At 37.3% G+C, this 27,835-nt stretch overlaps 1 pseudogene; it reads left to right on the top strand.

The window, feature by feature from the left end:
- LOC131760879 (DNA-directed RNA polymerases I, II, and III subunit RPABC4 pseudogene) lies at nt 1–26,923 on the top strand (annotated as a pseudogene).
- Nucleotides 26,924–27,835: the final 912 nt, after the last annotated feature.

Below are 27,835 nucleotides of genomic sequence, written 5' to 3'. Positions count from 1 at the left end.
ATGGGCGAGTGGGAAGGCCCTGAGCTCACCACCTCCTACCGGTACACCAAGACTACAACGGTTCACAAGTAACTGTGAGAACAACCTGAAGACAGCAGGAGTAACTTTCCAAAACTAAAGATATAAAGAAGGGCCCAGGGCTTCCCTGGTGGCGCAGTGGTTGAGAGTCCGCCTGCCGATGTGGGGGACACGGGTTCGTGCCCCGGTCCGGGAGGATCCCACGTGCTGCACAGCGGCTGGGCCCGTGAGCCGTAGCCGCTGAGCCTGCGCGTCCGGAGCCTGCGCTCCGCAACGGGAGAGGCCACAACAGTGAGAGGCCCGCGTACCACCAAAAAAATAATAATAATAAAATAAAATAAAAAGAAGGGCCCACAAGGAGACAGATAGGAGGGGCAGAGAGGTGGCACAGTCAAGACCTACACCCCTGGGTCAGGAGCCCACACATGGGCGAATGGCTGTAACTGCAGATGCTCTCCCCAGAGACTGAGGGGTTCAAGCCCCGGATCATAAAATATCAAAAGAGAAATACGTCACTTGTTTTTCATTGTGGTTATTCATAAGGCAAAAGAATCATATATCGATAACAGTCCTCCATTTCTTGTAATTCTGCAATGAATATTATTCCAGATTACTCTCCGGCGCAAAGGCATATACTTTTAGTTCTTCCGATGAGAGGACATGTATGTCTAAGAAACTCTTCTCGTTTCTCCTAGATTCCTTCCACAGTAACTACTCAGCGGGGCTGTAGATTCAAAAACCAACTGTTCCGTTCTTGTTCATACATTTTAGTTGCTTCTGTTTCTCTTGTTCTTCCAGGGTGCCACGAGCAGTTTCTGAGCAACTGTGACCTTAACAAGGGACTGTGAAAAAATAAATGGGCTTACAAAAGTATGGATTTATAAACGTGTTAATGAAGCTGTAGTAAAATGGCCTGTTGCTCTACTTTCTTAGCCTCATTTTCATTTGGCACTCTGACACTCTTAAGATTTCTCCTTAGATGGTGTTCGTGCGTTGGCTGTCAGAGCAGGAGGCTGTATAACGCTATATCCCAGGGCAGCAGTGCTCAGACCACAGCATCCTGGGGGATTGGAAGGCAGAGGTCCTCTTTAGCGGCCTCAGGCTGCTGTGCGCTGGGCAGCCCCTGGGCCTAGTAACACAAGCCGTGGGACCATCCAAGTACTACACATTGCAGAAGTGAATCTGCATTTGGAGAGAGCCTTGATTTATTTGCTTTGTCATCTAGATTTTCTTAAAATAAACTGACAGCAGGGGCATCGTATTAAACTTCATTAGCCCACACTGATCTTTTCTTTCTTCAACATATCCTGCTAAAGAATAAGCTTCTAAATTGTTTTTCCTTATTATTTCCTGCTTTACTTCAGTGTGCATTTTCCCTGTATGCAGCAAGGTCAGAATAGGAAAAGATGTAACATTGGACTTTATACTCAGCATTGCCTTTTATTGTTTGCTCATTTTTATTTCCTTTCTATTTCATACTCACATTTTTGCTTCCACTCATCACTATCTTAACCAGTTGTCTTTAATCATGTTTTCTCAATGCCTCATACTCTCTTGTAAGGAAACTTAACTCATTCCTTTAATTAAAAATCTGCCTGAAAAAATATCCACAACTCACTCATTCCATAAGACAGCATTTTTTTCAGAGCTCATTTCCCTTGACTAGTAGCTTTATGTCACTTGAACGCTACTAGAAGCTGCTAGTGTAAAACCACAAAAATGTAATATAAATAGTGAGCTGTCCAGTACAGATGGCTATGAGCTCATATCTGTAATTTTCAACAGACTATTTTATATCTTATAATTGATGGAATAAAATTCACATTTTAGGGCAAGATGAGAAAAATTTAAACATAAAATTTTTCTTTGCCTGTTCAGGCCTCCTCCCTCCCCTTTAGTGTATACTGTGCATCTGCGTTAATCAAACCTCCTTAGGAGATAATATTCTTTCTTAATTTCATCAAGGGTCACAACTTCTTAGGAGGTAACTTCCTTTTTAATCTCGTAAGGGGCCCACTATTCGCTTTGTACGTGTAGATCTGGATTGTATAACCTGTCAATAATATGTCATTTAAGGTATAACCCTCTGTCTCAAAAACTTATATAACTTATATAATTGTGCTTTGACCTCTAATAATCCTCAGTCTGGCTCAAATAAAATTTTCCATTTCGTTTTTAGACTGGTTAATTTTTTTTGTCGACATAATGTACAAATAAGATTGTACTAATGTACTCATGTATTAACATGTACTTGAAGATAACATTTTTTAATACATAAGTACTTGAAGGGAACGTACTTTTAAATACATAAAGACTATTCATTGGGTGTTGGCACAAAAAACTAAAAAAACAAAATGGTACGTCTGACCCAACGCTTCCGTTCTGTCATCCTGGATGGAGAGTAGGACACTTTGATGAATGTGGTCTGAAAGGCTACATAAAGTTATAGCTCTGATGTTTTCATGACTCCCATATCATGGCTAAATAAGTGAGGTTATGGTCAGAAGTTCAAGGTAAGGTGAAGGTCTGCTGTGATTTGGCTTCGCATGATTTTCTCTGCTGTTTCCCACCAGTTTTGTCAAGCTTCTAGACGATGCCTTACTCATGTGGATGCTACTTCAGATTTGGGGTAGTCACTGGCTTATTTCTTCTGAAAACTCTGGCAGGGCATTTTGAGTCTAACTATTCTCAGATCAATTATCTTTTTTTCCCCTCAGGGAAGAAAATAAAAACTTTAATGAAACATAACATTATTTTGGCTACTGACCTTGTAGTAATCTAGAGAAAATATTTTCATCTTTCTGTTTTCTGAGGAAAGAACACTGGAACTTGGCTGAAAGGACAAGCCTTGAAATTTAAAGATAACTGAATAGCCATAGACAATGGGAGAGATTTGGAGTCTTATTTATTTACCTTTCAAATGGGGAATGGAACTTTGATCTGCAGAATTGGTCGTTTACATAACAAAGGATTGTAAAGGACTAGGGTACAAGGGTTTCTCTCCCTCCCTCAGGAGGGAAAAAGGGCAGCAAGTAGCCGATATGAACTAGCAGGTTTATAATTTCAGGGTTCCTCTACCACAGTACAGATCCTAGTACTTCTTGCTTTAAGTAATAATAAGTCTCATATCCAGAAAACTTTATGTTTGCTTTCAGGATCATATAAATAAATATAGATGTTAAAAACTCATCAGACCTGTGAAAAGTTATCTTTTAATTTACAATTCATAGTGAGCCAAATATATTCAATATCTGTTAATTTTTAAGAGGAACAAATATGATAAAAAATAGATTAGGAAAATTCACGTGCAAAGATCAACAGCCTCTTAATGTTTTTGAAATCTGTCTCAAGGTTAAAAATAATCAAGAAAAATTTAAGAATTTCATCTTCCATTTTCCAGTCTTCTAGAAAAGTAAAGAAAGAAAATCTTGAGTGATAATCATTCCCAGGAGTTCACAGATTGAAAACATATTCTTTTACACCTATTAGGATGGCCAGAATCCAAAACACTGACAGCACCAAGTGCTAGCAAGGATGTAGAGCAACAAGAATTCTTATTCACTTCTGGTGGGGATGCAAAATGGTGCAGCCACTTTGAAAGACAGTTTGACAGTTTCTTACAAAACTATAAACACACTCTTACCAGTCAACCCAGCAACTGAACTCCTGGTATTTACCCAAAAGAATTGCAAACTTTTTTCTTTCCAAAAAAAAGTGAAAGAAGACAACCTGAAAGGGCTACACGGTGTATGACTCCCAACTAAATGACATTCTGGAAAAGAAAAAACTATAGAGACATTAAAAGGATAAGTGGGTGTCAGGAGTCAGAGGAGAGGGAGGGGTGAATCAGTGGAGCACAGAGGATTTTTAGGGCAGTAAAATAATTCTTAGGCTATTATAATAGTGGATACATTTGTCAAAACCCTAGAATGTACAACACCAAGAGTGAACCGTAATGTAAACTATGGACTTTGGGTGATAATGGTGTGCCTATGTAGGTTCATCAGTTGTAACAAATGTACCATCTTGTACAAGATGTTGATTGTGGGACAGGTAGTGCATGTGGTGGCAGAGGTATAAAGGGAATCTCTGTACCTGCTGCTCAATTTTGCTCTGAACCTAAAAGTACCCTAAAAAATAAAGCTTACCTTTAAAAAACACCCTGAAGACTGTCTAGTTTATTCACTTATTCAGCATGAATGCCTTTAGAGAGTATGTACTATGTGCCAGGTACAATGACCCCTGCCTTGTAACTGATACTGTAGAGCAGGGGGAAAAAACAATAAACCAAATGATGAACTGTGTAGTTATTATTACATTAAAAAATGATATATTTTACAGAAGACAGTCTCCAAAATCCATAACCATAAAGATTCAAAGTTATGTGGTTAAATCCAGAGATATCTTTTTTCTATTGCTTTTTTTAATTGAGATATAGTTAACTTACAATGTTGTGTTAGTTTCAGGTGTACAGAAAAGTAATTCAGTTATACACATATCTATATTCTTTTTCAGATTCTTTTCCATTATAGGTTATTACAAGACATTGAGTATAGTTCCCTGTGCTATACAGTAGGTCCTTGTTATTCATCTGTTTTATATATAGTAGTGTGTGTATGTTAATCCCAGACTCCTGATTTATCCCTCCCCCACCACCTTTCCCCTTTGGTAACCATAAGTTTGTGTTCTAGGTCTGTGAGTCTATTTCTGTTTTGTAAATAAGTTCATTTGTATCTTTTTTTTAGATTCCACGTATAAGTGATAACATATGATATTTGTCTTTGTCTGACTTACTTCACTTAGTATGATAATCTCTAGGTCCATCCATGTTGCTATTTTGGCTATTGTAAATAGTGCCACAGTGAACATTGGGGTGCATGTATCTTTTCAAATTATGGTTTGCTCTGGATATATGAACAGGAGTGGGATTGCAGGATCATATGGCAACTCTATTTTTAGTTTTTTAAGGAACCTCCATATTGTTCTCCATAGTGGCTGCACCAATTTACATTCCCAGCAACAGTGTTAGAGGGTTCCCTTTTCTCCACACCCTCTCCACCATTTATTATTTGTAGACTTTTCGATGGAGACCATTCTGACTGGTATGAAGTGATACCTCATTGTAGTTTTGATTTGCATTTCTCTAATAATTAAGTGATGTTGAGCATCTTTTCATGTGCCTGCTGGCCATCTGAATGTCTTCTTTGGAAAAATGTCTATTTCGATCTTCTGTCCAGCTTTTGATTGGGTTGTGTGTTGTTTTTCATATATTAAGCTGTATGAGCTGTTCGTATATTTTGGAAATTAATCCCTTGTCAGTAGCATCATTTGCAAATATTTTCTTCCATTCTGTAGGCTGTCTTTTGTTTTGTTTATGGTTTCCTTTGCTACACAGCAAAGAAGAACTTTGCTTTTAAGTTTAATTAAGCCCTATTTGTTTACTTTTGTTTTTTTATTTCCATTGTCTAGGAGACAGATCCAAAAACATCTTGCTGCGATTTATGTCAAAAAAATGTTCTGCCTATGTTTTTCTTTAGGAGTTTAATAGAATCCGGCCTTACATTTAAGTCTTTAGTCCATTTTTAGTTTATTTTTTGTATATGCTGTTAAAGAATGTTACATGTAGCTATCCAGTTTTCCCAGCATCCCCTACTCAACACATTGTCTTTTCTCCATTGTATATTCTTGCCACTTTTGTTATAAATTAATTGATCATAAGTGCATGGGTTTATTTCTGGGCTCTCTACCTTGTTGCACTGATCCATATGTCTTTGTTCCAGTACCATACAGTTTTGATTATTGTATATTTGTAGTATAGTCTGAAGTCAGGGAGTCTATTTTTGTATTTCTGCAGCAGTTCTTTGAAATTATCCCTCTCCATGAAAGGAAAACTATCACAATATCACACATGATGGCTAAATCTAGAGTGGATTATGTAAATTGACAATAGAGTTTTATACTCAAACATGGTTTTTAGAATTTTCTCCCCATAAGAGAAGTGGCAATGGGATGTGGGGATATAAAATTAAATACATGTGTTCCAGATTAAAATCCTAAACTGTGATACCCTTGCAGAGTGGAAATTTTAGTCACATGAGTTATTTGCTTACAACTCAACTTGGAATTACACTGCTTATAAACTATGGACAACTAATTTTCCTTCCTTTAGCTTTTGGTTACAAAAATCTATAAATATATTTGCAAAATAAAGTTTTCTCAATCTGGAAAATGTAATATAAGTCAAAAATTTACTAGAATTTATCATGAATTTGTATTACCCAAATACTAAGGTAACCTTGAGATAAAATGATGGAGAAAATGGTAGCACATATCTGTCTGAGCAGGAATGCTTTCAAATTCAAGTAAAATGTCCAACTGTCAGTGGCTTTAAAATTTTACTTATTTTTTTAAATATAAAGTGAAGTCTGATGTTGACAGTTGTTGTAGTTCATTACCCAACAATGTCATTAAGACCCAGAGCTGGGAGCTTTTTATATTCTCGCCTATGGTTTCCATTCATAATCACATTAGTCACCTCATAGTCATAAGCAGCCTGCTACACCACAGTATCAGGACTGAGTTCAGGCCAAAAAAAAAAAAAAAAAAAAAAAGAGCAAAGAAAAGGGAAGTGTCAGCTACATTTGTTTCTTTTATCAGTCAGGCAAAAGCCTTCCCAGAAACTCCCCATCACACTTACCCTAAAATGTCATTGGATAAGTTGCGGACAGTCTGACAAAGGACAAGAGGATAGTTGTGACTGACTTAGGCAAATCATGATCTATGGCCAGGGGCTGGATTATACTGAGAAATGGGAAATGACTATTAGGTGGGCAATTAAAAGTATATTCCATGCTATACTACCTAACCCAATGCACCAAGCCCATGCACTGTGGCAGCCAGTCCTTCCTCGGACCAGAGGAAAGAGAGCTATCATCCATCTGGGGGCTGATTTCCCAGGCAGCCAGGGCTCTTTCACTTCTTCATTTTCCTGTTTGATACCTCACGTTTGTATATTCCTTATAAGGCTATAGGGTTTCCCTGGTGGCGCAGTGGTTGAGAGTCCTCCTGCCGATGCAGGGGACACGGGTTCGTGCCCTGGTCCGGGAGGATCCCGCATGCCGCGGAGCGGCTGGGCCCATGAGCCATGGCCGCTGGGCCTGCGCGTCCGGAGCCTGTGCTCCTCAACGGGAGAGGCCACAACAGTGAGAGGCCCGCATACCGCAAAAAAAAAAAAAAAAAAGGCTACATTTCCAATAACTTTTATATTGAAGACAGGAGCTGATGCTTTGTTATAAGAAAAAAGAAATGTAGGCAGTAGAAGAAGCAGTACCTGGGCAAATCACCATGGAAATTTTGTATTTTTTTTTTTTTTTTTTTTTTTTTTTTTTTGCGGTATGCGGGCCTCTCACTGCTGTGGCCTCTCCCGTTGCGGAGCACAGGCTCCGGACGCGCAGGCCCAGCGGCCATGGCTCACGGGCTTAGTTGCTCCGCGGCATGTGGGATCCTCCCGGACCAGGGCACGAACCCGTGTCCCCTGCATCGGCAGGCGGATTCTCAACCACTGCGCCACCAGGGAAGCCCGGAAATTTTGTATTTTAATTACACTTTCTGGTGAAGGAAATGTGACAAACTGCTTCAAACTCTCTAGGAATAAATTTTACAATCCATAGCAAGAGAATTAATTGTTAGGATCAAGAGATATATTTTCAGACCAATAGTTACTAAATGGCAATAAAATATCAAGAAGCTGGCTAGAGCCTATGCATATCAGCCAGGCCTTGGGTTTAATTCCTTGGAAGATAATGTTAACAATGGAAGGTAGCAACTGAGAGAAACTGAGATGACTCCTCTCCTCTCCCTTCAATACAAAAGTAGAATTGGACAGATCTCTGATTGGTCAGATGAATTCAAAGACTAACAGGTCTGTGAAAATATAGAGTAATTCTTTTTTTTTAAAAAAGAGCACAAGATTCAACTTTTAGAAGAAATACACACATTTGAAAAATAAAAATATTTATTAAAATATAAATTTGTTGGGACTTTCCTGGTGGTCCAGTGGGTAAGACTACGCACTCCCAATGCAGGGGGCCCAGGTTCGATCCCTGGTCGGGGAACTAGATCCCACATGCCATAACTAAAGAGTTTGCGTGCTGCACCTAAGAAGTCTGGGTGCGCAGCTAAGACCCAGCGCAGCCAAAATAAATTTAAAAATAGAATAAATTTGTTACCATAAAATTCAAAGAATTTAGCCTTTGGGAAATGAGAAATGAAAAGTGAAATGGTAAGCAAACACTGTGGATGAAAATAAGTAATATGTGAAAAAGAAAAAAAAAGAAACTGGATACAGAATGGGAATGTGATATGTCAATTAAATTCTCACAGCAGAATTCAAATTAGCATTAAAAATTTACATATTTACAAATGCACATATTTAAGTTTGAGTGAATTTGAACTTAGAAACTACAGACTGGCCAACAAAATTATAGGCTAAAGAAAAGTAAGAGGGACTTCCCTGGTGGTCCAGTGGTAAAGAATCCGCCTTGCAATGCAGGGGACGTGGGTTGCATGCCTGGTCAGGGAACTAAGATCCCACACGCCGCGGGGCAACTAAGCCCGTGTACCACAACTACTGAGCTCCCACGCCTCAACAAGAGAGCCTGCATGCTGCAAACTACAGAGCCCATGCACTCTGGAACCCTGGGACCCGCTTGCCACAACTGCAGAGCCCACGCACCCTGAAGCTTGCGTGCCACAACTAGAGAAGAGAAAACCTGCCACCACAACTAGAGAGAAGCTTGCGCACCACGACGAAAGATGCTGCATGGCTCAACAAAGATCCTGCGTGCCTCAGCTAAGACCTGACGTGGCCAAAAAAAATAAAAACATTAAAAAAAAGAAAAATAAGAATGTGATTACTATAAATAACATTTAACAAATATAGCCAAAGTTGCACTCAGAGAGAAATTCACATCCACAACAGTTCATGTAAAAAGTAACAATAAGAACTTGACCAATTTTCAATTTTAAAAAATGAAAAATAACTATATAAAGCTAAAGCAAAGAAATAAAACGAAGGAAATAAAGCTGTCAGGAACTAGGAGGTAGGGGGTGAAATTAGAATTCAGTGTAACAAGAAAAGTACAGTATTTCTATGAATCCAGTAGAAATGTCCTACTGAAAGATACAAAAATAGACTTGAATAAGAAATTCTTAAATAACACTTACTATGTACCAGACAATAATCTATCTATAAATATTACTTTATTTAATTCTGACTACTGCCCAAGGAGGCAGATACAATTATTACTCTGGCTTTTATAGATGAAAAAAACTGAGGTGCAGAGAAGCTAAGTAACTTTCTCCAGATCACAAAGACAGGAAGTAGCAACACCAGGATTTGAACCTGAGCAGTCTGCCTCCTGGCTCCTGACTCTGGGCTCTTAACATCATGCTATGAAACCATATTAGTGAAATGAATCAATAAACATAAAGCAATTTCAAATAATTACCCAACACATGTTTTTGAACTTGAAAAACTAATTTTATATTATATTTTAACAATATTTAAGAATGTTTTGATTTGGAAGAATAATAGAGATTGATTTTACCACCAGTTATTATGAAACACATAATTAGTAATGTTCTATAATTAGATTATATAAATCATTGTAACATAATAGAAAGTGACAAAATTAACCTTATCAGAATGAAATATGTTCAATGATGAGATTTCAATCAATGGTAAGAGGATTATTTAGTAAATGGACAAATATTTATTAGAAAATATTCTTGGGCTTCCTTGGTAGCGCAGTGGTTAAGACTCTGCCTGCCAATGCAGGGGACAAGGGTTCGAGCCCTGGTCCAGGAAGATCCCACATGCCGCAGAGGAACTAAGCCCGAGTGCCACAACTACTGAGCCTGCGCTCTAGAGCCCGCGAGCCACAACTACTGAGCCCAGTTGCCACAACTACTGAAGCCCGTGTGCCTAGAGCTTGTGCTCTGCAACAAGAGAAGCCACCGCAATGAGAAGCCCGTGCACCACAACAGACAGTAGCCCCTGCGCGCCTCAACTAGAGAAAGTCCGCACCCAGCAACGAAGACCCAACACAGCCAAAAATAAATAAATAAAATAAATAAATTTATTTTTTTAAAAAAATAAAATATTCTTATGTCTACAGTGAATTACAAAAAGATTTAATAGCTAATTTTTTAATAAAAGAACTGAAAAATTTTACATGGACACTTGTCTCATCTTGAGTTGGGTATTTTTTCTATACATAAAAAATAAGAAATGGATGATTTTATATATTAAATATAAAAAGTTATGAGTCAACATTGCAGAAATCACAAAAATAATGAAAAAGTAACTTGAAAACTCAATATTTGTTTAAAATAGATACAAAAAAATATTTATTGGAGTATTCTACAAAATCAGTTAAAGAAAAATTTTTTAAACACAACTTTAAAATGTAAAAGGTAGCTAACAAAGTTACCCCCCAAAAGGTACACAAATGACTATTGAATATGCACCAAAATAATGAAACATTATCAAAGAAGCACAAACTAAAACAACAATAAAGTACTACTTACATGTTATCAAACTGTCAAAGTTTTTAAAACTATCAAAAATAGTTCCATGAAGTAGGCACTCTTGGGCACTTTTGGTGACAATATAAATTGGTACAACCTTCACTGAATACAATTTGACAGAAAAAATAATGTACAAAAGCATTCACAAGCACTTTTGAAGAACTCTACACTAAGAATTTTTTTGTTTTTACTTTGGTGTATGGTGTAATAGTGGTGGCATTATTTCTAAACTTGTATTCCTGGATTAGGTGGTTTCATACTATCTATCGATCTCTATCTATCTATCTATCCAGCCACGCACACACACACACACAATACTTGAGATTACATGCATGCAGAAAGGAAAGTGCATAAGGAAAGCTGCAGCCATGCGCAAGCTAACTTCAAAAGGAAACAGAGTGAAAGAGTTTTTGCCTGTAGCAAGCACAAGTACGTGGTGCATAATTCATCATACACTGCCTTCCAATTTTACATGACAGCTTGTACTGTTCAGGCACAAGTGTTAGCTACACTCATTTGATTGCTTTTTTATGGCAGAGAATTACAGTGCTGCAAAGTCCATTCTTTATTATATCACATTTAATAAGCAATTTAATAAGCAATTAGGGTTTTTGAACCAGAGGAAATGAAAACATGTACCTCTTACAGATGGGTATTCCCAATGGCTTCTGTATTTGAAGGAAAATGAAGCCTGAATACCTTGCTTACTCAATTGATTTTAACAAGTGCTTTATATCACTGGGCCATGCTTTCAGAGCCTCTCCAGAAAATCTTACTAAAATCTAAATACTTGGAGAAGTTGGGGAGAATATTACAATCTATGGAATGGTAATTTTAAAAATACCAAATTAGGAAGTTCTTCCCTACGTCAGAACTTCTTTACATTATATTTATGTCAAGTTCACATCTTCTGCCAGAAAGGGACATGGTGAACCTGCTCAGGATGAAAACAAAAGAAGGACAGCAAAGGAAGGCTAGTGTAGGACTGTAGGTATTGCTATGTGATCCCTCATTTTAACTCAAAAGGAAGTAACATCCAAAGGATACCTTGAGCTCCTGAGCTAATTTTAGCAGAAATTTGTGATGTTTAAAGTCTTCAAGAAGGAGGAAGGATTTGTCTCAGGGGTATGACCTGCTCCTATTTATCATGACTGGGCCCTTCCCTTTTTCTGCCTTGATCCATTTTAGCTGGTCAGTAAAAGGTGGAGTGGCTTTTTAAATTTCAGTCTGTTTTGGTTAATCTAATTAGACGTACAAAGGGTTTAAATATATGATTCAAGAAATCATTAACCTGAGTAGATACTTATTGCTCTTCAAATATCTATATTTTGAACAATAGTTCTAGAATGCTAAATGTCTTTTAAATAACGTAATAGGAAAACAATTGTGTAGAAGTGAATATTTTAGATTAGAATGAGCACAGGAAGAATCATTGGTCATTTCTTAACAAAGCAACACGATGTCTTATAGAGATATGTTTTTCTTATCTACAGAAATTGTTTGTTCACAGATATGCAGCATATTTCGATTGATAGATTTTTACTGTCCAAGGTCTAAAAACTGAAAATATCTCTCCTAGCTTTACACAACAAAGCAATGTTTGTCTCAATCAATCTCCTACTGTGAAACATGAACAGAAACACCAGTTTTATGAAAAGGTTTTTCCTCCCTTTGGTCTGTGAATGGTTTGATATTAAGGTTCAAAGTTACTTTTAAGTCCTTATAATCTGTAAATTCTATAAATCTTATTTTCTGGGCAATGTCACTTTGTCAACATCCTACAGGGTGGCCAAAATTAAAGTATAATATAAGATCAAGCAGTGGTTCCCAAGCTTGTCAAAACCAAGAGTAACCTACCTACAGGCTGGGCTGACATAACAAGGCATCATAAACTGGGTGGCTTAAAACAACAAATTTATCCTCTCAGAGTTCTGGACCCTGTAAAACTGAATTCAAAGTCCCCAGGAGGGAAACCCTTCCTGCCTCTAGAGCCTGTGGTGGACCCAGGGGCACCCTGGCCAGCCTCTGCCTCCATCTCCACCTGGTTTCTTCCCTCTGTGCTGTGGCTGTGTTGGATTAACATTTATTAAGTGCTCCCAGATCAGCTGGTGAGCCACTGTTCAACGAAAGACTGCAAGTGAGAGTGAATTAGAGACCTTTATTAGTCTCACGTCCTGGAGGAGGTGCACAGCATGACTTGAGGGACCATTTTGGGAGGTCAAGGCAGGGCAGGCAGAGAGACAGGACCTGGGGCACATGCTTTTATTAGGGTCTGTGGGTACCATGCTTTGGGGTTCCCAGGCTAAGTCAAACCAGAAAGAGCAGGGTTTTGGTAAGCTCAGCAGAGGGCTTATCTAGGGGATACAGACTGTAAGGCCCTGGGAGCTGGGGGAGACTGTTGTTTTATTGCTTACAAGGGGGGGGCCAGGGAAGTCATATCAGGGACTTAACATTTGCTGTAGCTAAAAATCTCCACACTCCGCCTTCACTCAGTCTTTGTGTAAGGACACCAGCCATACTGCATTAAGGCCCACCCTAATTCCCTCATTTTAATTTGATAACATCTGCAAAGACCCCATTTCCAAATAAAGTTATATTCACAGGTACCAGGAGTTAGTAGTAATTCAACATTTCTCCTTGGGGAAATAATATTCAACCCCTAGGACTATCCTAAATAAAAACCAAAGAATATTCACATGAACGATCTTGCCTATAATCTTCCCAATAACCCTGGAAGAAAAGCTCTGTGTTTCTGTGGTTCACAAAGGCTATATTGAAATTCAGAGTTTAAAAGCTCGTACCAGTCAAGTTTCTGATGTCAAATCTGGGAATACTTCCCCTGTAGTCCTGAATCTTGTACACAAAAATTAATATAATTTAATGTCAGATATGTCAACTATATTTAGTAGCCATATTTTCTTGATTTTTGTCTTGGGTTTCCTGGAAATATGTATCTGTCTGAGTTTTGGAAACGTTGTTTATAGTTATATGAGTCATATTCAGGTTTTATATCTACTAATCAGGAGCAGAAAAGATTTAGTAGAAGGATAAAAATAAAAAGATAAGCCAAATTCTGAAAATCAAATAGAAACTTTACAGTAGTTATACTGGGGAAATACATTCCAGATGTGCATCTATTACATTTTTTTAAATGAGAATATAAATACTTAAACCCATATTTTTGCAAGTGGCAAGAAATTTTTCCCTTTTGAAATATCATGACATCCTTACTAATGCCTTCAAGCATTATATAGATCAAAACTATGAAAGATTTGCTGTGATCCAACTTTTGCTGCTCCTCTATTACAAATGTAATATAAAATGTAAAATAATGTAAATGTAATATTACAAAATCCTCTTTATAAATGTAAGATAAAACGACATAAATTATATAATCCTTACCTACTTAAAATATACAGTAAGGCTTTTCATGGCAAATACTCAGATTTGTATTATTCAACAAGCTTGTAGATATGCTCTAAAAATCATATAAATGGCAATTTCTACCATCTTTCAAAATTCTTACCAATCGGGCTTCCCTGGTGGTGCAGTGGTTGGGAGTCCGCCTGCCGATGCGGGGGACATGGGTTTGTGCCCCAGTCCAGGGGGGATCCCACGTGCCGCGGAGCGGCTGGGCCCGTGAGCCGTGGCCGCTGAGCCTACACGTCCGGAGCCTGTGCTCTGCAACGGGAGAGGCCACAGCAGTGAGAGGCCCGCGTACCACAAAAAAAAAAAAAAAAAAAAACACCTCACCAATCTTCACAGATTTGCCAATGTTAGACAACTGATAAATTTCTCTGTACAAACACACTGGTAGGACAGGAGAATAGGCTCACTGTGGCATCTGCCATCACGTGACTACCAAGTGTGATTTTAAGGTTGATAGGATGAGAAAGGACTTACTTTTCCAACACATTCTCCTTGGAACTAAATCTTTGTTAAAAGACAACATTAATGGAATTAAAGGACAACATTAACTGTGATATAATTCTTCTTATCAGTTGCTATTTTTGTTATTTGCTTAGTTTTCCATTTAATTATTCTAGACACCTGACTTTAAAGAATGTTTAGTTGGAGAATACATACCCTTGCCTGCCTGAATTTGTTTATAATATTGCTGGAACAAAAACCTTATGGTTTTTTATATTTAAATAATTGACAGAATCAAAATTTTTAAGGATACACCAAAGCTAGCACAAACCAAAGCAGTATATCTTTTTGCTGACACTCCAGCTGCCCTGAGGGCAGAGGGCATATTAAAACAGGAACCTGGGGCTTGAGTTTTCATGCTCACATAGAGACAAGAGAGGAGGCAGGGGAAAAACTACAGAAACCTGGTGGGAGAATCAGTATCCAGATTTGATACAGTGCCTTATCTAACCATGTCTAGTCTCCAACAAAAAATGACAAGTCATGAAAAGAAACAGGAAAGTCTGACCCATACACAGGGAAAAAGGCAACAGAAGCTGCCTTCAAGGGGACTCAGATGTCAGACTTAACTGATTTCAAAGCCATTAAAAGTATGTTCAAAGAACTAAATGAGTGCTTGAAGAAGTAAAGGAAAGCATGATGACAATGTCTTGTCGACTAGAGAATATCAATAAAGAGAAATTATAAAAAATATTCAGATAGAAATTCTAGAGTTGAAAAGTACAATAACTGAAAAGAAAAAAATTACTAAAATGGCTCATCAGTAGACCTGAAATGGCAAAAGAATCAGTGAACTTGGAGACAGATTGATATGGATTATTGATATGTAATCTGAAACAGAGAAATAAAAAAGATTAAAGAAAAATAAATAGTGCTGCAGAGTAAGGTGGGACACAAACAAGTGTATCAATATATGCACAAGAGGAATGCCAGAAGAGAGAGAAAGAGGGGAGAAAATATATTCAAACAAATAAAGACTAAAAACTTAAAAATTTTATGAAAAACGTTAACCTACACATCCAAGGAGCCCAACAAACTCTAAAAGGATAAAAGGGAAAAGACCATACCAAACATATAATAAAAATGCTGGAAGCCAACAACAAAGAGAATATCTTGAAAGCAGTAAGAGAAAAAAAATCAAGCACTCAAGTAAATGGTGCTATAAATAAATTTATATGGCCTAGAGATATTCATATACTGTAACAGTGATTAATATCACTGTAGCCTACATTTCATATCCTTTAGATACTTTTAATTTTTCAAAGTGTTCCCAAAATTCTAGTATTCAAAGGTCAGATCTAAGAAAAAGAATAACAACCACTGGAATCCAAGGACAGATGGACTGATTGAAATTCAGTATTGTTTTTAATCTGACCCTGATTAATCATTTCTCATAAGATTCTCATAAATCATTTAACCTGGCTTTCTTCATGAACTCATAATGTAAACTCCTTCATAAGTAATATGTAACTACCATTCCACTTGTGACACAAAGCAAATCTATCTAATTTTTTAAATATGAAAAATAATGTTTAAAAAATCTTATTAAAAATTTTTTAAGTAACCCAAGAAAATAATGTTTTATATTTTGTTTACATTACTTCTAACTTAGCATTTATTGGCAAAAGACAATATCTATGGGAAAAGGCAGAATTTATCATTTGAACACCAGATTTTAAGTTCTCACTGACATTTACTAGCAATATATATTTGCTCAATTGAATCACATTCTGTGAGGCTTGATGTTTTTATCTACAAACGAAAAATATTTTCTTGAGACTCAAACAAACAAGTCACAATAAAATATACTGCAAGACACGAAGCACTTGTAGACTTTAGTTTTCATGCAAGTTGTGTTATGGCCATTCTACTTCCCAAAACCAAAAATTCTGTGCAATGGATGTTATCAACTATGTAAACACCTAATCTATGATACTTATAAAAACACACTTGACAGGAACTAATAGAACTTCTGCTGAAAGTTGAAAGCAGTGAAATGTGTGTTTGAAATGCTATTTCTTCTCAAAAGTGTGCTCTCTTGAACTATAATTGAAGATAGATTTTACTATTTAACAGGTATGTCAATAAAATGAAATGTTTAAAGCCATCGGTGATGAATCATGCAACACCAGTAGGCAAAATCAGCCACTCTTGGTTATTGAAAGTTAGTTATTCTGGTCAAAAAAATTATTTTATATATTATATTTCTGTCTCAGATTATTGATTTTACCAAACTCCACTTTCTTATCCATTTTTATCTCACACAGAAATACACATTCCTAATAAAGACAGTAATATCCTCGAATGTTATCTTTTATCTCATTTATGTAGAAAGATACATATGTACAATATATTAAAGTGACAACTTCTTTTGTAACAGAATATATTTTTTGTTATTTTCAATGGAATTATCTTTTATTATAAAAATAAATGGAAACAAATTAACTAGAGAGCCTTTTACATTTCTCTGTCCCCTTTCTCCATTTCCTCTTTTATCTACCTACCCTAGCTTTCTCCAATACCACCACTCAGTTCTTAAGAGAAAAGGCAAATAATTAACATTGTGATGACAAGGGATTTTTTTAAGAATTATCTTCAACAAGAGTTGAAGCAAAATTAATCCATCAAACTGAACAAATAATTTAGCCAAGTAGTTACCATCTTTATAAATATTCCCTTCAATTCTGTAAGCAATGACCTCTGTTGGATCAGAATTGAATCCTATCATTCACTATCTATACAACCACCTGTTTTTAATTAATTTACTAGGTACTCTACTAAGTGCTTTGAACATGTTATCTCATTTTTTATACTATTACACTAAGAAAACTGACTCAGAGAAGTCACTTGCCCAATATGTTACAGTGGGTAAGAAGTATGAGAGTACAGGACATAAGACTGTCAGTTTTTAGTAGCACTAGTTAGGTACAGGAAGTTGAGCAACGTATTAAACATTTCTTGCCCAATTTCATCCTCTGTACAATAAGGACAATCATAATATCTATCTCATAAAATTATCATGGTTATTAAGTGCGATGAGTCTATATAAACACACTTAGCGTATTTGTCAGGTAATAAGCAACTGAAGCTTAATACTTAGACACAGGACCTCCCCGAAATAGATGACTCATACAATATAAATTCCTAAAGCTACAAATCATCTAAAATAGAAACGTCCCTCTATTATTAATTTCCACTGTACTTGTTTAGAAGCAAAAGTGAATTTAACATGGTTAGATAGGTGAGTTCTATTCTAAATTATAGAATCTACTAATCCTTTTTCTATGTACTAATAATTTGACCTTCAAGACCATTGCTTATACAGTCTGGAAACAGAGAAGAATTCTAAGAAATTTTTATGTCATAAAACTAAGGTAGTATTTTAAGGTATTTGTCTTATTAAGCTTTTCTCAGTAAGAAATAAAGAAATCATGGAGCCTGGATGATAAAGACGATTACCTTGGGCGATTCTTCCTCCCTCACTGCTTTCAAACTGAGACACCAGCTTTTTCCTGCCTTCAAACTCAGGCTGAAACATCAGCTCTCCCTGGGTCTCAAGTCGGCCAGCCCTGAGACAAGAACCACACCATTGGCTTTCCTGCTCCTCAGGCCTTTGGACTTGGACTGGAACTAAACTATCTGCTCTCCTGGGCCTCTAGCTTGCCAGCTCATGTTGTGGATCTTGGGACTTGTCCCCTTCCATAATTGTGTGAGCCAGTTTCTTATAATGAATTCTCTCTGTACATATGCACATTATATTGGTTCTGTTTCTCTAGGGAATGCTAAATAATACAGTACGTACAAATTAAATCTTGTTGACTAGACGGCAGTTACATCCTAATTTTTATAATAAGGTTGCATTGAAGTTCCTTTTTTACTCATTAGGACCAATTTGTGTCTACTCTTGTTTTTCCAAGAAGCCTGACTTCCTTAGTTTCACATATACTCTGATAATAATATTACCCTTGTAATAATTGGGGTAACCTTAGACAGTCTGTTATTAAGGATAACTGACTTATCCTTAGCCCCTTTTTTCATTGCACTTCTGTGCCATTATATGCTAAGTTGCATTTGATAATTCATATAAACATTATCAGCTTCCATATATTTTTTAAATTTGGTGGTATTTTTAAATAAACAGAAATATTTATAAAGAAACTATGATATAGCATTTAAAGGTAGACATGAAATGGAACTCACATTTAGGTCATTTCTTCCTTTTGAATACTACAAAAGAAGAAAAAACAAATTGTAAAAAAGTGCTTTCTGTGATTCCAAGAACTTCTGAAACACTGTACTAGTATCACAATTAGCAAAGCCTTCCACTCCTATCCCCTAAAAACAAACACATCATCATATAAACTTTGATCAAGAACTTCAAACCCAACAGTCAGCATTTTTTTCAAATATAAAATAGGACTTTGCTCTATCATTAAATGACTCTTTACCCTTCATAAATTAAGTGAATTTGATTTTTATAGAATAAGTATATTTAGAATTATTGTGTTTTTAAAAGTTATATGATCACACAAGTGACTTACATATAGGAGCTTTTATGCCTACCAAGGAAATAAAAGGCTTTCACTAGCATAAGGCTATTAGGCCAATCAATTCTAATGTAGATGCAGGAAAAGCAAATTTTGCCTCTGATGGGTTTAGTTGACATCATTACATGATTTTTAAATTTTTTTTATTTATTCTTTTCTTAATTGAAGTATAGTTGATTTACAATGTTGTGTTATTTTCTGCTGTACAGCAAAGTGATTCTGTTATACATACGTATTTTTTTCAGATTCTTTATTCCCTTATAGGTCATTACAAAATATTGAATATAGTTCCCTGTGCTACACAGTAGGTCCTTGTTGGTCATCTATTTTATATATAGTAGTTTATATATGTTAATCCCAAACTCCTGATTTACCCATCCCCACCTCTTTCTTCTTTGGTAACCATAAGTTTGTTTTCTATGTCTGTGGATCTATTTCTGTTTTGTGCATAAATTCATTTGTATTATTTTTTTTAGATCCCACAAAGCAATGTTGTGTGATATTTGTCTTTGTCTGTCTTATTTCAGTCAGCATAATAATCTCCAGGTCCACCCATGTTGCTGCAAATGGCATTTATTCCGTCCTTTTTTGTGGCTGGGTAATATTCCATTGTGTAAATGTACCACAGATAAATTTATCCATTTATCTGTCAATGGATGTTTAGGTTTCTTCCATGTCCTGGCTATTGTAAATAGTGCTGCTATGGTTGCTTCCATGTCCTGGCTATCGTAAATAGAGCTTCAATGAACATTGTGGTACATGACTCTTTTTGAATGATGGTTTTCTCAGGGTATATGCCTGGTAGTGGGATTGAGGTGTCGTATGGTAGTTCTATTTGTAGTTTTTTAAGGAACCTCCATACTGTTCTCCATAGTGGCTGTATCAATTTACATTCCCACCAACACTGTAGGAGGGTTCCTTTTTCTCCACACCCTCTCCAGCATTTATTACTTGTAGACTTTTTGATGATGGCCATTTTGACCAGTGTGAAGTGATACCTCATTGTAGTTTTGATTTGCATTTCTCTAATAATTAATGATGTTTAGCATCTGTTCTTGTGCCTTTTGGCCATCTGCATGCATTCTTTGGAGAAATGTCTATTTAGATCTTCTGCCCATTTTTTGATTGGGCTCTTTGTTTTTTGATCTTGAGCTGTATGAGCTGTTTGTATATTTTGGAGATTAATCCCTTGTTGGCCGCATCTTTTGCAAATATTTTCTCCCATGCCATAGGTTGTCTTTTCAGTCTGTTTATGGTTTCCTTTGCTGTGCACAAGCTTTTAAGTTTCAATAGTTCCCATTTGTTTACTTTTGTTTTTATTTCCATTACTCTAGGAGACAGATCCAAAAGATATTGCTGCAATTTATGTCAAAGAGCATTCTGCCTATGTTTTCCTTTAGGAGTTTTAAAGTATCCAGTCTTACATTTAGACCTTTAATCCATTTTGAGTTTATTTTTGTGTGTGGTGTCAGAGAATGTTCTAATTTCATTCTTTTACATGTAGCTGTTCAGTTTTCCCAGCACCACTTATTGAAGAGACTGTCTCTTCTCCACTATATATTCTTGCCTCTTTTGTCGTAAATTAATTGACCGTAGTGCATGGGTTTATTTTAGGGCTTTCTATACTGTTCCATTGATCTATATTTCTGTTTTTCTGCCAGCACCATACTGTTTTGATTACTGTAGCTTTGTAGTATAGTCTGATGACAGGGAGCCTGATTCCTCCAGCTCCATTTTTCTTTCTCAAAATTGCTTTGGCTATTTGGGGTCTTCTGTGTTTCCATACAAATTTTTTTAAAATGTTTGTTCTAGTTCTGTGAAAAATGCCATTTGTAATTTGACAGGGATTGCATTGAATCTGTACATTGCCTTGGGTACTATAATCATTTTAACAAAAATATCCAGAAAGTGGGCATAGAGGGAACATACCTCAATACCATAAAGGCTGTGCATGAAAAACAGCTAACATCATACTCAACAGTGAAAAGCTGAAAACCTTTCTTTTAAGATCAGAAACAAGACAAGGATGTCCACTCTTGCCACTTTTATTCAACACAGTTTTGGAAGTCCTAGCCACAGCAATCAGAGAAGAAAAAGATATAAAAGGAACCCAAATTGGAAAAGAAGAAAAACTGTCACTGTTTGCAGATGTATGATACCATACATAGACAATCCTAAAGACGCTACCAGAAAACCACTAGAGCTCATCAATGAATTCGGTAAAGTCACAGGATACAAAATTAATACACAGAAATCTTTTGTGTTTCTATACACTAACAATAAAAGATCAGAAAGAGAAATCAAGGAAACAATTACATCAAAAAGAATAAAATACCTAGGAGTAAACTTACATGATTTTTTAAAGATAATAATACATCAGTATATTTTTAAAACATAAAAACTACTTTAAAATTCATTTACTTTATCACACTTTTATAATTCAGTTATGGGGACATTCTTTTTTTAACATCTTTATTGGAGTATAATTGCTTTACAATGGTGTGTTAATTTCTGCTTTATAACAAAGTGAATCAGCTATACATATACACATATCTCCTCCCTCTTATGTCTCCCTCCCACCCTCACTATCCCACTCCTCTAGGTGGTCACAAAGCACCAAGCTGATCTCCCTGTGCTATGTGGCGGCTTCCCACTAGCTATCTATTTTACATTTGGTAGTATATATAAGTCCATGCCACTCTCCCACTTCTCTTGTTTTTGGATGGAATGTCCTATAAATATCAATTAAGTCCACATTGTTTAATGTATCATTTAAAGTTTGTGTTTCCTTATTTATTTTCAATTTGGATGATCTGTCCATTGGTGAAAGTGGGGTGTTAAAGTCCCCTACTATGATTGTGTTACTGTCGATTTCCCCTTTTATGGCTGTTAGCATTTGCCATATGTATTGAGGTGCTCCTATGTTGGGTGCAAAAATATTTACAATTGTTATATCTTCTTCTTGGATTGATCCCTTGATCATTATGTAGTGTCCTACCTTGTCTCTTGTAATAGTCTTTATTTTAAAGTCTATTTTGTCTGATACAAGAATTGTTAATCCAGCATTCTTTTGATTTCCGTTTGCATGGAATATCTTTTTCCATCCCCTCACTTTCAGTCTGTATGTGTCCCTAGGTCTGAAGTGGGTCTCTTGTAGATAGCATATATATGGGTCTTGTTTTTGTATCCATTCAGCCAGTCTATGTCTTTTGGTTGCAGCATTTAATCCATTTACAATTATCGACATGTATGTTCCTATTACCATCTTATTGTTTTGGGCTTGATATTGCAGGTCTTTTCCTTCTCTTGTTTCCTGTGTAGAGCAGTTCCTTTAGCATTTGTTGTAAAGCTGGTTTGGTGGTGCTGAATTCTCTTAGCTTTTGCTTGTCTGTTAAGGTTATAACTTCTCCGTCAAATCTGAATGAGATCCTTGCTGGGTAGAGTAATCTTGTTTGTAGGTTTTCCCCTTTCATCACTTTAAATATGTCTTGCCACTCCCTTCTGGCTTGCAGAGTTTCTGCAGAAAGATCAGCTGTTAACCTTATGGGGATTCCCTTGTATGTTATTTGTTGTTTTTCCCTTGCTGCTTTTAATAATGTGTCTTTGTATTTAATTTTTGATAGTTTGACTAATATGTGTCTTGGTGTGTTTCTCCTTGAATTTATCCTGTATGGGACTCTCTGCACTTCCTGGACTTGACTATTTCCTTTCCCATATTAGGGAAGTTTTCAACTATAATCTCTTCAAATATTTTCTTAGTCCCTTTCTTTTTCTCTTCTTCTTCAGGGACCCCTATAATTTGAATGTTGGTGCATTTATTGTTGTCCCAGAGGTCTCTAAGACTGTCCTCAATTCTTTTCATTCTTTCCTCTTTATTCTGCTCTGCAGTAGTTATTTCCACTATTTTATCTTCCAGGTCACTTATCTGTACTTCTGCCTCAGTTATTCTGCTATTCATTCCTTCTAGAGAATTTTTAATTTCATTTATTGTGTTGTTCATCATTATTTGTTTGCTCTTTAGTTCTTCTAGGTCTTTGTTAATCATTTCTTGTATTTTCTCCATTCTATTTCCAAGATTTTGCATCACTTTTATTATCATTACTCTGAATTCTTTTTCAGGTAGACTGCCTATTTCCTCTTCATTTGTTAGATCTGGTCAGTTTTTACCTTGCTCCTTCATCTGCTGCGTGTTTCTCTGTCTTCTCATTTTGCTTAACTTACTGTGTTTGGGGTCTCATTTTCACAGGCTGCACATTCATAGTTCCCGTTGTTTTTGGTGTCTGCCCCCCGTGGCCAAGGTTGCTTCGGTGGGTTGTGTAGGTTTCCTGGACTAGTGCCTGTGTTCTGGTGGGTGAGGCTGGATCTTGTCCTCTGTTGGGCAGGACTGCATCCAGTGGTGTGTTTTGGGGTGTCTGTGACCTTATTATGATTTTAGGCAGCCTCTCTGCTAATGCGTGGGGTTGTGTTCCTGTCTTGCTAGTTGTTTGGCATATGGTGTCCAGCACTGTAGTTTGCTGGTCATTGAGTGGAGCTGGATCTTGGCATTGAGATGGAGATCTCTGGGAGAGCTTTCACCGTTTGATATTACGTGGAGCTGGGAGGTCTCTGGTGAACCAATGTCCTGAACTCGGCTCTCCCACCTCAGAGGCACAGGCCTGACACCCAGACGGAGCACCAAGACCCTGTCAGCCACACGGCTCAGAAGAAAAAGGAGAAAAAAAGAAAGAATGAAAGAAAGAACGAAAGAAGAAAGGAAAGAAAAAGAAATAAAGTTATTAAAAGAATTTTAATTATTAAAAAATTAAGAAGTAATAAAAAAAGAAAGAAGAGAGCAACCAAACCAAAAAACATTCCACCAATAATAACAAGCGCCAAAAACTATATTAAAAAAAAAAAAAAACAGACAGACAAAACCCTAGGACAAATGGTAAAAGCAAAGCTATACAGACAAAATCACACAAAGAAGCGTATACACTCACAAAAAGAGAAAAAGAAAAAATGTATCTATATATTTTTTAAAAAGAAAGAGAGCGAGCAAATCAATAAACAAATCTACCAATGATAATAAACTCTAAATACGAAACTAAGATAAACATAAAACCAAAAGAAATCAGATGCAGAAAGCAAACCCCCAGTCTACAGTGGCTCCCAAAGTCCACTGCCTCAATTTTGGGATGATCATTGTCTATTCTACAGATGCAGGTACATCAAGTTGATTGTGGGGATTTAATCGGCTGCTCCTGAGGCTGCTGGGAGAGATTTCCCTTTCTCTTCTTTGTTCGCACAGCTCCTGGGGTTTAGCTTTAGATTTGGCCCTGCCTCTGCTTGTAGGTCGCCTGGGGGCATCTTTTCCCCACCCAGACAGGTCATGGTTAAAGTAGTAGCTGATTCAGGGGCTCTGGCTCACTCAGGCCAGGGGGAGGGAGGGGTATGGTGGTTATAATTGGAATGTCGAGAGAGCCTGCGGTGGCAGAGGCTGGCATGAAGTTGCACTAGCCTGAGGTGCGCCGTGTGTTCTCCCGGGGAAGCTGTCCCTGGATCATGGAACCCTGGCAGTGGTGGGCTGCAAAGGCTCCCAGAAGCGGAGGTGTGGATAGTGACCTGTGCTTGCGTACAAGCTTCTTGGTGGCTGCAGCAAGAGCCTTAGCGTCTCATGCCTGTCTCTGGGGTCCGCGCTGATAGCCGCAGCTCACGCCCATCTCTGGAGCTCATTTAGGTGGTGCTCTGAATCCCCTCTCCTTGCACACCCCAAAACAATGGTCTCTGCCTCTTAGGCAGGTCCAGACTTTTTCCCAGACTCTCTCCTGGCTAGCTGTGGTGCACTAGCTCCTTCAGGCTGTGATCACGCAGCCAACCCCAGTCCTCTCCCTGGGATCTGACCTCCGAAGCCCGAGCCTCAGCTCCCAGCCCCCGCCCACCGCGGCAGGTGAGCAGACAAGCCGTTGGGGCTGGTGAGTGCCGGTCGGCACTGATCCTCTGTGCAGGAATCTCTCCACTTTGCCCTCCACACCCCTGTTGCTGCGCTCTCCTCCGTGGCTCCGAAGCTTCCCCCGCTGCCAAACCCCGTCCCTGCCAGTGAAGGGGCTTCCTAGTGTGTAGAAGCTTTTCCTCCTTTACAGCTCCCTCCCAGAGGGGCAGGTCCCATCCCTATTCTTTTGTCTCTGTTTTTTCTTTTTTCTTTTGCCCTACCCAGGTACGTGGGGAGTTTCTTGCCTTTTGGGAGGTCTGAGGTCTTCTGCCGGCATTCAGTAGGTGTTCTGTAGGAGTTGCTCTACATGTAGCTGTATTTCTGATGTATTTGTGGGGAGAAAGGTGTTCTCCACGTCTTACTCTTCTGCCAACTTGAAGGTCTTCCTTATGGGAATATTCTTGATTTATTATTCTTACATCTTCTTTTACTCCTAGAGATACAAGTATCATAGTGAAATTTTTTGCTGACAGCTAAAATTCTTGCTTAGTATTCTATTTCCTGTAAAAAGGGATTCGATTATATAAATGTGACATGTGTCAGAAGGTAATTTCATACATTAAAAGTATCATCTTAACTGGAGGCTACCACCTACCTGAGTTTAAAGAATAAAGTTTTTAATCATTTAATAATATTAAACATATTTTCAATTTCAATCATTTTAAATTTTATATCAAAAGCCATCTTTTCAATGTTTGATATAAGACACAAATGTGTGAATGCTGTTTTTTCAGCATGTTACCAGACGCCAAATCACATTTTGTCCTTTCTGGGTTTGGATGTTCATAGCACATAGTTTTTATCAGAATTAGAACTCCAAGTCTGTGTTCCACATAGTACCAAATCTGCAGAACAAACAATTCCAACACATAAAATGTACTGGTGACCTGTCTATCCCTGACAGTGATGATTTTGACAGAGCAGAAATGAAGACAGCTAGGGCTGTATGCCCTTTAAAAGCAGTCAAAATTGTTCAACATCAAGAGGGAAAAAAAAACAGAAAGTGTCACAATCCAAATGTTTATTTCAACTTAAACAGTCTACTGTAACCAAATACACAAATAACTGACTTTGTTTTGTGTATATAGAAAGGTAGGCAGTCTTTAGAAAACACAAAGAATTGATAATGTTAACTTACTGTAGAAAATCAGAATCTATGAGATAAAGGAAAATAAATGAATAATGTTAAACCAGTTTCCTTACCAACTAGCCAACTGACATTAAAAAGAAAAGGATTTTTTTTTTGTCTCCTCTGAACTATATGCTGCTCTGTGAGTTACTTTTATAGACTCCATACAGAGTAGTATCTGATGTAGGGTTTTTTCACTACCTCAATGTCCAAAAGTCATGGGATTTTATCAGCATGTAAAAATCATTTAAATACAAATGTCTCTGCATCCATTATTTAGCGTAAGTCTATAAGAAACATAAATAAAACCAGAGAATTTCACTGGATGTTCAACATTATACTGAAATACATGATTTATTTTTGTATTCTTTATTGTGTGGAATTGCATTAATATAAAAAAAGTTATGGAGAGAATGTCTGGAATTGTGTTTGTATGAGAAAGGTGTTGGGCAGATAATTTTGCAATATTGATAAAAATAAAATATCTTAGCGACAAAGCAGTGAGCCAGAATCTGTTTGGAAGTGCAGAGTGAGAAGTTTCTCCATGCTACATGGAGACTAACAGTGGACATCCAGAAGGACGTTCAACCCCCAAAGCAACAGACAATGATATACATCTGTAGAAAATATGTCACAGAAAATAAAATAAAATCCAGGGATGCAATCAGATGCAGAGCATAGGGATACAGAATAATGTAAGAGAGAAGGACTAAAAGACTGGTGGTTTTTGATGCTGGATGAAACATGGAATTCCGAGGAACATCATTTGTATTTTGATTTGCTGTCAATGTTTCTTTGCTGTATGGCTTTTTTATTAGCATCCTTAACTTTAGGAATACAACTACCAACATTATTTCATTTTAAGAGGCATATTATATTTAAGTATCAATTAATAGCTTATATAAGAAAATTACTTTTGGGCTTCCCTGGTGGCGCAGTGGTTGAGAATCCGCCTGCCGATGCAGGGGACACAGGTTCATGCCCCAGTCTGGGAAGATCCCACATGCCGCGGAGCGGCTAGGCCCGTGAGCCATGGCCGCTGAGCCTGCGCGTCCGGAGCCTGTGCTCCGCAATGGCAGAGGCCAGAACAGTGAGAGGCCTGCGTACCACAAAAAAAAAGAAAATTACTTTTTGTTCAACTACATGATTTGTAATTTAATTTTATTATATATGTAATCTAACACACAATGAAGGTTAAAATTGAATTGCCAAACCACACTTTTGATTGAAACCTATAATCATCTGGGGCCCTTGTTAAAATTAAAGGTTTCTAGGGCCTCTAAAGGTCTGATCAAGTAAGTTCCTTGGAAACCACTGACATCAACTGTTTGTAAGCCCTCTAGCATCATTCTGTGTAGAATATACCACTGCACTGTCAGTGTGCATACATAATTTCGAGTTACATTTTTCATTTGTTACTTGGCGTAGGCCGTTGTATATCTGTATACGGTGCTTGACTTTTTTCTTTTTTTTTTAATCTTGGGAGACGAAAAAGAAAATGTAGGACCTCCCTGGTGTCCAGTGGTTAAGACTCTGTACTTCCAATGCTGGGGGCACAGGTTCGATCCCTGGTTGGGGAGCTAAGATCCCAAAAGCTGTGTGGCGTGGCCAAAAATAAATTTAAAAAAAAAAATTTTTTAATACAAAGAAAAC

The sequence above is a fragment of the Kogia breviceps genome, chromosome 8, assembly GCF_026419965.1.
Source record: "Kogia breviceps isolate mKogBre1 chromosome 8, mKogBre1 haplotype 1, whole genome shotgun sequence".
Taxonomy (NCBI): domain Eukaryota; kingdom Metazoa; phylum Chordata; class Mammalia; order Artiodactyla; family Physeteridae; genus Kogia; species Kogia breviceps.
This window is presented reverse-complemented; position numbering and strand designations above follow the sequence as displayed.